The 10,307-nt window shown below is 36.6% G+C and overlaps 1 long non-coding RNA gene across 1 annotated transcript; it reads right to left on the reverse strand.

The window, feature by feature from the left end:
* Nucleotides 1–482: 482 nt before the first annotated feature.
* On the reverse strand, nucleotides 483–4,899 carry LOC141602552 (uncharacterized). Its single transcript, XR_012524518.1, has 3 exons — nucleotides 4,802–4,899; nucleotides 2,659–2,818; nucleotides 483–2,294 (listed from the first exon to the last, which is right to left on the reverse strand). It is a non-coding gene; the product is annotated as an uncharacterized LOC141602552 (long non-coding RNA).
* Between the last annotated feature and the right edge of the window lie 5,408 nt (nucleotides 4,900–10,307).

The following is a 10,307-nucleotide window of genomic DNA, read 5'->3' on the forward strand; positions in this document are numbered from 1 at the left end:
GTGTTACTGATTTGCTTTTGTGTTCGCAGTACTTGTGTGAAAACTTGGTTAGGAAAGCAGAAGAGAGTATATGTGATGAGCAGTTAACTCATCCTTGTTGGATGCTTCAATTGGAAAGTTTCGATGTGGAGTACGCGTTGGATGTTCCACATACAAACGGTAATTTAGCGGCTTTACCTGAGGAATGTCGAACCCTCCTCAGAAATGCACTTAAGTTCAAGTTTCAGTGGTTCATGACTTCGTCAAATAAGTTAGAACCGAGCTATATATAGAAACATGACGGATTTGGTGGACCCTACTTCCGACATTGTAGAGTTTCCCGTGGAACGGTTCTAATTATTATGTGGATTTATATATTTTTAGAATATGTATGAAATGCGAAGATTAAATGTCGCATATGTAACTTAAATTTAAAAGAGAATTTATTTTATATAATAATGGTGCTTCGTGCTTATTAACAATGGATATATATATATATATATATACTTTTCAGTTTTCTCTAACCCACAGCAATTCGCGGATATATATACTTTTCAGTTTTCTCTAATCATATTCACCAACCTAGAATCGTGACGGAATACAACAGAAATTCCAATGCTTTTGCAGATCCTGACACTGAACTGCTGAAGATCAGCATGCATCCACTACACATTGAAATATCGGAGAAGAGTTGATGCGATTTGCCAAAAGGATAAGCCTTTGGTTGAAAACAGCATCGACCATATCTTCAGAACAAAATAATGTCAGCTATTAAGTGTATCTAAAAATGCTGCTTTTGTTACGACGACGCTGCTTTTGTTCCTAGTGTGGCTGTCCCATTCGTGTTGTAGATACTTTTACTTGAAAATTTTGAGGCTTGGGTCCAGCCTTATATCACGGCACATCTCAACCTGCAATACGTTTATTTGGAAGCAATCAATTCCATATGTTCTCAACAGTTACAGTTGTGGTGATAAACTGTGTTTGGGGACAGGACCATGTCGTACCCATCACTTGGAATCTGTAGCCGATTTTTCTAATCTTTTAGGCCCTTTTATTGGCAATGAGTTCTTGGCAATGAGTTCTAGAGCCGTTTATCACACAGCTCATCAATCAAATCTAGAGCCGTTTTCTCACTTCTGTTCTTGGCAATGAGTTCTACACAGTTACTCCACACCAATGTTTTTGCCAGCGTCAGATCCTCGTGTTCTAATGCTATGTGCAAAGGAGTGGCTTTACTAATACCTCTGAGGTTCTTCATCTTCTGCAACCTATCTGGAATTTCCAACAAATTCTTGTACAGCTCAAACCAGTATCCATTGGCAGATTTAATAATACAGTGTTCTTCGATCATATCAAAGGCTGTTTTACCATTCTTGCTCTTAATGTCAAATTTTATGCCTTTAGTCTCCAGCAATGCCGCAGTTAGTCTTTCATCTTTCAGTTCTATTGCTCGGTGCAAAGGCGTATATCCATTGACGTCAACCTATTTTTCAATTCCTGCGTCATGAATGGACTTGCTAACAAATGTTTATACAGCTTAAAGAAAGCATCATCGCCACACTTGGCCTCAAGCAAATCCAATGCTGTTTTATCATTAAGATCCGGAATGTCGAGTTTTATGCCCTTAGTGTTTATGAGTGCTTTTGCTAGTTCATGGTCATCGCGTTCTATGGCTCGATGCAGAGCTGTAGCTTCATTCTTGTCACCCCGATTCTTCAATTCCTGCGTCATAACTGGTTTTTCTAGCAACTCTTTGTACTGCTCAAAAAACTCAAGATTGGGTTTGCACTTTTCCTCTAGTAATTCTAAAGCTGTTTTATCATTCTGATCTGGGATGTCGAGCGTTATCCCCTAAGTTTCTAGCAATGCCTTTGTTAGACCAAAGTTCATCCGTGAAATGGCTAGGTGCAATGGAGTGGCATGATTGCTGTCAAGTTGATTCTTCAGCTTCTGCATCACTGGATTCGCCAACAATTTCTTATACTGCTCATATTTTAGCAAATCTATATGGTGAAGAGGCGTTTGTTCGCTGTTTTGACAAAGCTTGATGAATTCTTGATGATCACATTGCTCAAGAAAGGCAAAATCTGTGGATAAGTGACCCTTGGCGCATGCTATTTGCCATGCCGGTGTAGAATCGTTTATCAAAGTACTGTCTCCCTCCAAAAGCAATTTTGCAAGCCAATCTTCCCCCCTTTCCGCTGCTTCTTTAAGGTGCGTCTTTGCATCTTTCTTTGGGCCTTTCTCGAATATGGAAAGTCCTTTCATTACAAGCTTTCCGGCAATCTCTGATCTTAACATTTGACTCATCGCTTGCAGAAGCAAAATGAAAGATTTAGCAAACAAAACAGAGAAAGATTGAACCCCTGAACACTCGAATCATAGGTAAGGGGTTGATTTATCTTAACCAATAACCTTGGGATGCGGAGTTAAAACCGAATAGAATAGAGTGGTGCAAAAAAAAAGACACTCCTCTATGAAGTATCTTAGATAAGTTTAGAGAGATCAGACTTCTTCTTCAACCATTCCCTTTTTTATCATCTCATTTTTATTAGTCATTTGAAAACAGCATTCGAATACCATGTTAGAAGAAGTCAGTTTACAAAATCATTCATTTAGAAATTTAGACAGGAAATGTAAGCTTCGTAGTCCAATGAAGTAATTTAAGTCTCAAACCTGCATCTCCGGAAGCAAAATGGTGGACGATCTTGAGAACACTGGGATGGAGTTTGTCACCCTGTTGTGACCTCTTAAATATCGAACTTTTAGATTTTTCACATCCATTTTGTTCAGCGATCTCGTAAGCATTTTTCAAGCAGCAACCTGGATACTAGCACTGCATCATTGTTTTTAAAAAAAGGTAAATATTTGTCTTACTGTAATAGATTCTCATCCATCATTCCTAATCTAAATCTGACAATCTAATAGACATGATCTACTTCAAGTGTTGAAATGTCAAAAAAAGCGTGGTCTAACGTGAGATTGCTACTTTACAAAAACATTGCCTATTGTCAGGTTGGGTCGAATGTACGCAATCCATATAATGAAAAATGAATACACCAAAAAAGAGAGAGAGATGACCTTTTATAGAATTATAGCTCAAAAATGCAAAATTGATGGCTACTTTACAAGTGCATCATTTTGCTTAATCCCATAATCTGCTTAAGGAAAACACATATTTGCTGAATTTTGAAAATCTTCTTCACAGTGTACAAAATGAAAATTCGGGTTTGATGTTTTAAGCCTTAAAATAAACGGATCAAGCTTTATTTACGTTAAGTTTCATAACTGAATTCAATTAAAAGAGATTCCAAATTTTCAGGCAAACACGGCGCCTAATTGCTGTGGGAAGCTAATAAGTAGACTTTGTAGCCTAAGAATCCATCTTTTAAGTGGATGACGAGTCACTGCTCTCATTACCACACATGACTCTTGGCTATGGAAACTCATTAGACTGCGTCATAAGTCACAACCCTAACATACCAAATTACCAGCACAAGTCCTTCTGCACACGTAGGCTTAATTGCACGATACTTACCAAGTTACCTATCCTCAGATTAATCGGTATTAAGTACTCTTAGTTAAAGTGTCCAGGAGAGAAAATGGACTTTGTTACTACGAATAGTACAACCAAAGTTACTGGTGCTTTTAACTGTGAGGATCACCACCACCAGTCCACCACCGCAGCCTAATTTACCAAATGAACCTCCCCATCATTTTTTCCACCACTATACTGCAATCCCTGGTGTCAAATAATCTCATAATGCCCTTTACAACTGACGACGCCCAACCAGTGGGAGGAGCCAGGAAGTGAGTTGAGTGTCAGTCAGGTGTGTGGTGAACAATGAGGACCGTGCCGAGTGTCAGTCAGTTGTCTGGTTTTACCCAAGGCCAACTCGAAGAGGATAAACTAACAAAATTATTGTACAAAGTATTCTAAAATACAGGCTTTTCAATCATTTACCTAATAGTCTAGTGTAACCGATGATTAGCAAGTAGTCTGACAGACAAAATCTTCTGCCATAGAGTAAAAGACCCTTCGGAATTGAATGCGAAAAAGACACATTCAAGAAAACAAACTCAATTCCGAGTACCCAAAACACTACCTTGCTTCATCGATTACTTTTCATTTGACTTATGGTATGCTTGGAAACTAGACATTGGAATTAAATCCCGGAATTGCGACATTAAGCGTTTGAGAAACCAGAGCCTTAATATTCCCCTGATTGAAAATATATTGTACTCCCTAGTCCCTCCGTCCCGGTCAATTGTTGTCCTTTGGTTTTGGCACAAAGACCAAATGACAAGTTCATTCTTAAAATAGAAAGAACAATTGGCTAGACACCCAAAATAGAATAGGACAATAAATGACCGGGACAGAGGGAGTATTTTTAAGCGGCTTCCTCCCACCCAATTCTAATTCCAATTCCAACCGTACCCAAACAACATTTTAAAACTGGAAATGAAATTGAATGCCAATAACTGAATATCTAAAAGATTCAGGAAAATAAAAATAATTACAAATTCTCAAACACTAACTAACTGCTGAGGTTAGGTTCGATTCTTACACGCGACATAATGCGAAAGTGTTAAAGATATTCCCGCATCTTCCCTGCAATCTCGTAAATAATGTTTTTAGGAAATTGTATTTACCTTTAGTTATCTTTCCTTAGTTCCTCGTATATTCTTTGCACATATTATTTACCCTAGATTTGTATTCCTTAATATCGTATCTTGTAATTGTATAAATACTCGTATTATCAATGAAAGAAATCACACATTCAATCATAAACTTTACAGAAAAAAGAGAGAGACATACCGTTGGATTTGGATGCATAGTGGAGAGGATTCTCCGGATTATCGCGACTGCCACTGTAACTGTAAGGTAGACCGTACGTCAGAATTTGCTCAGCTAAAATAGAGAAACCATCCCGCATTGCGCAGAATAAGATGCCAGGGGTGAGCAAATTTTGGTCCGGAGCGGAAAAATGGACCGGACCGGACCATTTGTGTAACAGCCCCGCACACCAGGATGCCTTACCAAGGACCATTCCTGGGTGTGGAGGTGTCACCATCTCGGTTTTCCGAGGAAGTAGATCAAATTAGACAATAAAAGAACATTTATAAAATATTAATGTACCTTATACAATACGACTCTATACAAACTCTTTATACCAAAGATAAAGACCACAACAACTCATGTTACAACACTCCTAGACTGGTAGCGTGATGACTCGGTCCCTTCAATCCTAGCAGCCACAAGCATAGTACATGCTAAGCCCACTGCTCACCATCCCCGAATGGATCACCGCAGATACCACAAAACAACACGGGGTCAGTACCGACTAATCAAATGTAAAGCAAATAAACAATGTAACCAGCTGATCATCCTTTAACCCAGTCTCCCGATCTCGCACAAGAATCGACACACACATCAAGTGTGTAGCCTTGCCGATTACCCATCGCAACGGGTAATCCTCGCCGCGCGATGGGTGACCGCACCCATCCCACCTAGTCCAGCTCATCAACGAGCGACTAACAATCCCTGTCCCTTAATGTGCACATCCCCTCCCGTGGCGGGTTCCACGGAGGGCGAACTAGGGTGTGAAGCCACTCCCGCAAGTAACTCCACCACAAACGCAACACACACAGCATCACAGCTGTCACAACATCTCCACACCAACACCGTCACAACAACGCCCGGACACCGATGATCAACAGATAACAATAATTATGAAACAATAACAATCGAAATCAATTAACAGTACTGAGTAGGGAAACCCTACCCCGTCACAAACCATGAAAGACATCCATACACAGCCAAGAAGACTCCAATATGCATCCTACAATGATAACCACTTCCTATTACACAACTATCCTCAAAGAACTACCCAAAAGGGACACACGACAGAGACTTACCTAACAACGCGCATCGACGGTGACATAGACGACAACCACGCACGCCATTCTTCCTAAGCGAATCCCGTCCTTCCCTTGGTTGAGGTTTAGGCTATATACATGAGAGTGTGTAGAAATGGGGTGATAGGAGAGGAAGGTAGGCTAGGGTTATAGAAAGAGGAACTGTCGAAGAAATGGAAAATGAAATGAATCTCGCGAAGTTGCGTTTTATATTAACGCGTCGACAGCAGCCATACTCGGTCGAGTACTGGAGTACTCGGCCGAGTAGGCTCTACTCGGTCGAGTATATGTAATACCCCAATTATTTTAGTCTTTTATTTGGCTAATTTGTTTTATACTCTAATATTATATTTTAGAAAAAAAAACAAAAAAAAAAAAAAATTAGAACTATCTAGACAGAACTCCACCGCCTGATCATTTTCTCATATATATCATCCTTAATTTTTATTTTTTATTCTTTCTTTTTCTTCAATTTCTTTCACCATAACTCCCATAAGGACTATTTACTTACTATAAATTTCTGCTAGCCATCTTCGCTCTCGACTTCTTACCACACGGAGGTATGTTTCCTTTTTCTTTAGTTCTGTTACCTAATTAATTTAGGGTTGTTTATTGAAAAAACAGCAAGATGAATTATTGTTGTATGCTACAAAACGATAATTAGTTTGGAAGTATTATATAATTATTGTTTTCATTATATACAAAGTAGAATATGAAGTTTATATTTATGTTCTTCATTGAATTATTTTACCTGTGAGACGGGTTGGATTAAGAATTTTGTAAACTTAAGGTAATTGAAAGGTATGAGATATGTATGATGGTACTAAATCTGGGTTAGTCGGTATGAGTGCTATTGATATGGTCATTTAATCGAGAAAACATGAATTATTGGAGTTGTTATTATGGATGGTGGGATTATAATCAAAGATCAAAGCTTTAGAATGACGTCAATTCATGGTGACATGTTATGTTGCTTTATTAAGAAAAAAGTTAGTGTCGCGGTTAAGGTTGATGATTGTATTTGGCTTTCTGTTAGTAAGCCTCATGGTTGTAATCTATATTATATGCAGAATGAGTAATTTTATTATTAGTAAGATTAGATGGGTGTAGTCAAGTTTGATAAATTAAGCAAACAAGGAGTTGGTTTACTAGTTTATGTGTACCATGTATGCAATCATCCTTCTCCTACAAACTTGGTTTTCTTGTCCACCACTTTCTTTTATTTCAACTTCTCATCCTCTTTAGTAGATTCATTATTTATATATCTTCAATTTCAAGTGGACATCTTGCACTCTCCATTAATTTGATCAGTTCGATGGTTAATTGTTGGTCCGTTTTTGAGAATTGTTGATCGGGTTTTCTAGTAAAAGGTAACACGATTTTACCGATCCTAATAATTTATTATTGTTCGAGGTTGTCTGAATTATATGTTAATGGCTATTCATGTACTGCGTTTTATATAAATCGAAAATTTGTAACTGCGATGATTTTTATCTTACGAAGTATATAGTATTAATTGTATATTACTTTTGTTTGTTCGGTTAGTTGTATGTGAGATGGGTAGGCTAAGAGTTGGAGTAGCCAAAGATGCGAGTAGTACTCTATAAAATTTGGATATCGCTGAAGTATATTTGGTTTAAAGGATAAGCGAAATTGGCAGGAGGATGACATCGGCTTACACATATGATTCAGTGAGACTAATTCTAGCAGTAGACAAATTTGTGTACGGGATATTGGTTGCATCTTTAGGCATATTGTTAATGGGAAAATTAACATTGGTTTGACAATATCGATATTGAAATTGAGATGGAAATTGGTTACTGGTATTGAGTTATGGGGCTATTGTGCCAAGTTATGTTTACGGTTCAGAGTGACCAAAGTTATTGAGTTATATTAATTTTTGAAGTAATTATACTATTTTCTTTATAATATGACAACTAAGCTTTGTTTTGGAAATTTTCTATTTATATAGCGTATCCGCTAAAATTCAAAGTCGTAAGACTAGAGGATTATAGTTTGGCTCATAACCCGCAGTGGTGAGCCGATTATAGTTTGGCTCATAACCCGCAGTGGCGAGCCGGACATACCAAAATGTCGAGGATTATAGTTTGGCTTATAACCCGCAGTGGCGAGCCGGGCATACTTTGTATGCCGAGGATTATAGGATGACTCATAACCCGCAGTGGTGAGCCGAGAATAAGAAAATGCCTTTATTAGTCGTATGAGGTAGAGTGAATCCTACCTCAGCCATTTATTAGATACTCTTATTAGCCACTAGATAATCTTGTTAGGCGCTAACATATAGAGGTGTACACATTAAGGCTATGGCCAGTCTTATTAGCCCCTTAGTCTCGAGGAAGTAAGGCTCTTATGTGCTAGTTGAATTGTCTTCTGACCAACCAACCATTTTGTAGAGATAAAGTTAGTTCATTTGTTTTATCATTGGAAATACTAAACTAATTAAAGAATTCTCTCCTTCCTTTACTTTAGCTCTAATATTTAAATTGCCAAGTAGTATCCATTATTCAGCTCGTGTTTATCCCATTTGGGCTACTTGTCATGGTGACGGTTTATTTTCAGGTGACTTTGACTTCCACTACTGTCAAAAAGATTTTCAAGACGAGCTTTTGATTAAAGACTTTGTAAAAGTTTTATTTCATTTTGTATCATTTTGTATAAAAAGCATTTTGTAAAGAGACTTTGTATATTGATTATAATATCCCCGTATTTCGGTAAATTTGTAATGAAAATGTAAATTTTTATTAGTCGAAAATCGGGGGTGTTACAATTGGTATCAGAGCAAGTTCTTTCTTGATTAGATGTTAAGATCGTCACATCTTGACACCGCCGATTTCACTTTTGTTTTTGTTAATTTGATCAAGATTTGGTTTTAGTAAAATGATAATGGTATTTGAGCCGGGTAAGTATCAAATCTCAATCATTTGTTTACTTTTAATTAAAACACGCATCACTAAAAAAAAATGTTAACGAAAAGAAGCTCGAGTAGTATTTTTCGATAGTGGCTTTGAATTTTGTATTAGAATGTGAAATGATGACCTTTTTAGCTCAATTTTGTACGTGGGGTTACTTTGGTTTAAGTTGGTTTTGACCAAGGTGATGTACAGTAAGGTGATAATAACATTTGAGCTAGGTAATTTACTGGAGTTTGGTTGCATCAAATAGTGTAGGAAATGTGTTCTATTCAAGTGTATGATACAAAATGATTGTTTGTCTTTGGTAGAATGAATAAATAGATGTATAGTGAAAGTCTAAAAATAATAATGAAGGTACTTCTATAGGAATGGTTGGTGTTTGTGATGATAGTAGATAGCTGGTGTTAAAGGATCATCTGATATCATTGGAGTAATTATTTCATCTTTAATTCTTTTACCTTATCTAAAGAGATTCAAAATTTCAAATATAGTTTGAGTAATCATATTTAGGATATTGTAATCTTGACGTTATTTTCTAACCATCCTGATGGTGTCTAGTTTTCTAGACGCAGATTGCTGTTTACGGAAACAAAGGGTAATCATAAATGAAATGGCAGTACGTCATCCTAGCTTAATGCATAATGGTGAGCATGTCATCAGAGATTTGAAATCCAAAGAGTATATTTTCTAGGGGAATTGATGTATTGATAATAATCTCCTAGGTGCAGTTTCATTCATTGGTATCTGATCCTACTAGATTCAGATTAATGCATGATTCCATAGGCAACGGGCTACAATTGAGCTCAAAGTTTTATGAAGTCGTCCAGACTCCAGTGTCTTCATTCGTTTCAGTTTGAAATGAAGTAGAAATGATATCTATAAAGGAGTTTTTCATTCATTCAAATATATTTAAGTCAAATTTTCGTTCATAATCCCTTTGATTGTGTAACACCAATAAAATCTTTCTTTATGTTTATTTTGTAAACTCAAACTTCGGGGACGAAGTTTCTTTTAAAGGGGAATATTGTAATACTCCAATTATTTAAGTCTTTTATTTGGCTAATTTGTTTTATACTCTAATATTATATTTTAGAAAAAAAAAACAAAAAAAAAAAATTAGAACTCTCTAGACAGAACTCCACCGCCTGATCATTTTCTCATATATATCATCCTTAATTTTTATTCTTTCTTTTCCTTCAATTTCTTTCACCATAACTCCCATAAGGACTATTTACTTACTAAATTTATGCTAGCCATCTTCGGTCTCGACTTCTTACCACACGGAGGTATGTTTCCTTTTTCTTTAGTTCTATTACCTAATTAATTTAGGGTTGTTTATTGAAAAAAAAGCAAGATGAATTATTGTTGTATGCTACAAAACGATAATTAGTTTGGAAGTATTATATAATTACTGTTTTCATTATATACAAAGTAGAATATGAAGTTTATATTTATGTTCTTGATTGAATTATT

The sequence above is a fragment of the Silene latifolia genome, chromosome 9 (genome assembly GCF_048544455.1).
Source record: "Silene latifolia isolate original U9 population chromosome 9, ASM4854445v1, whole genome shotgun sequence".
Lineage (NCBI taxonomy): Eukaryota > Viridiplantae > Streptophyta > Magnoliopsida > Caryophyllales > Caryophyllaceae > Silene > Silene latifolia.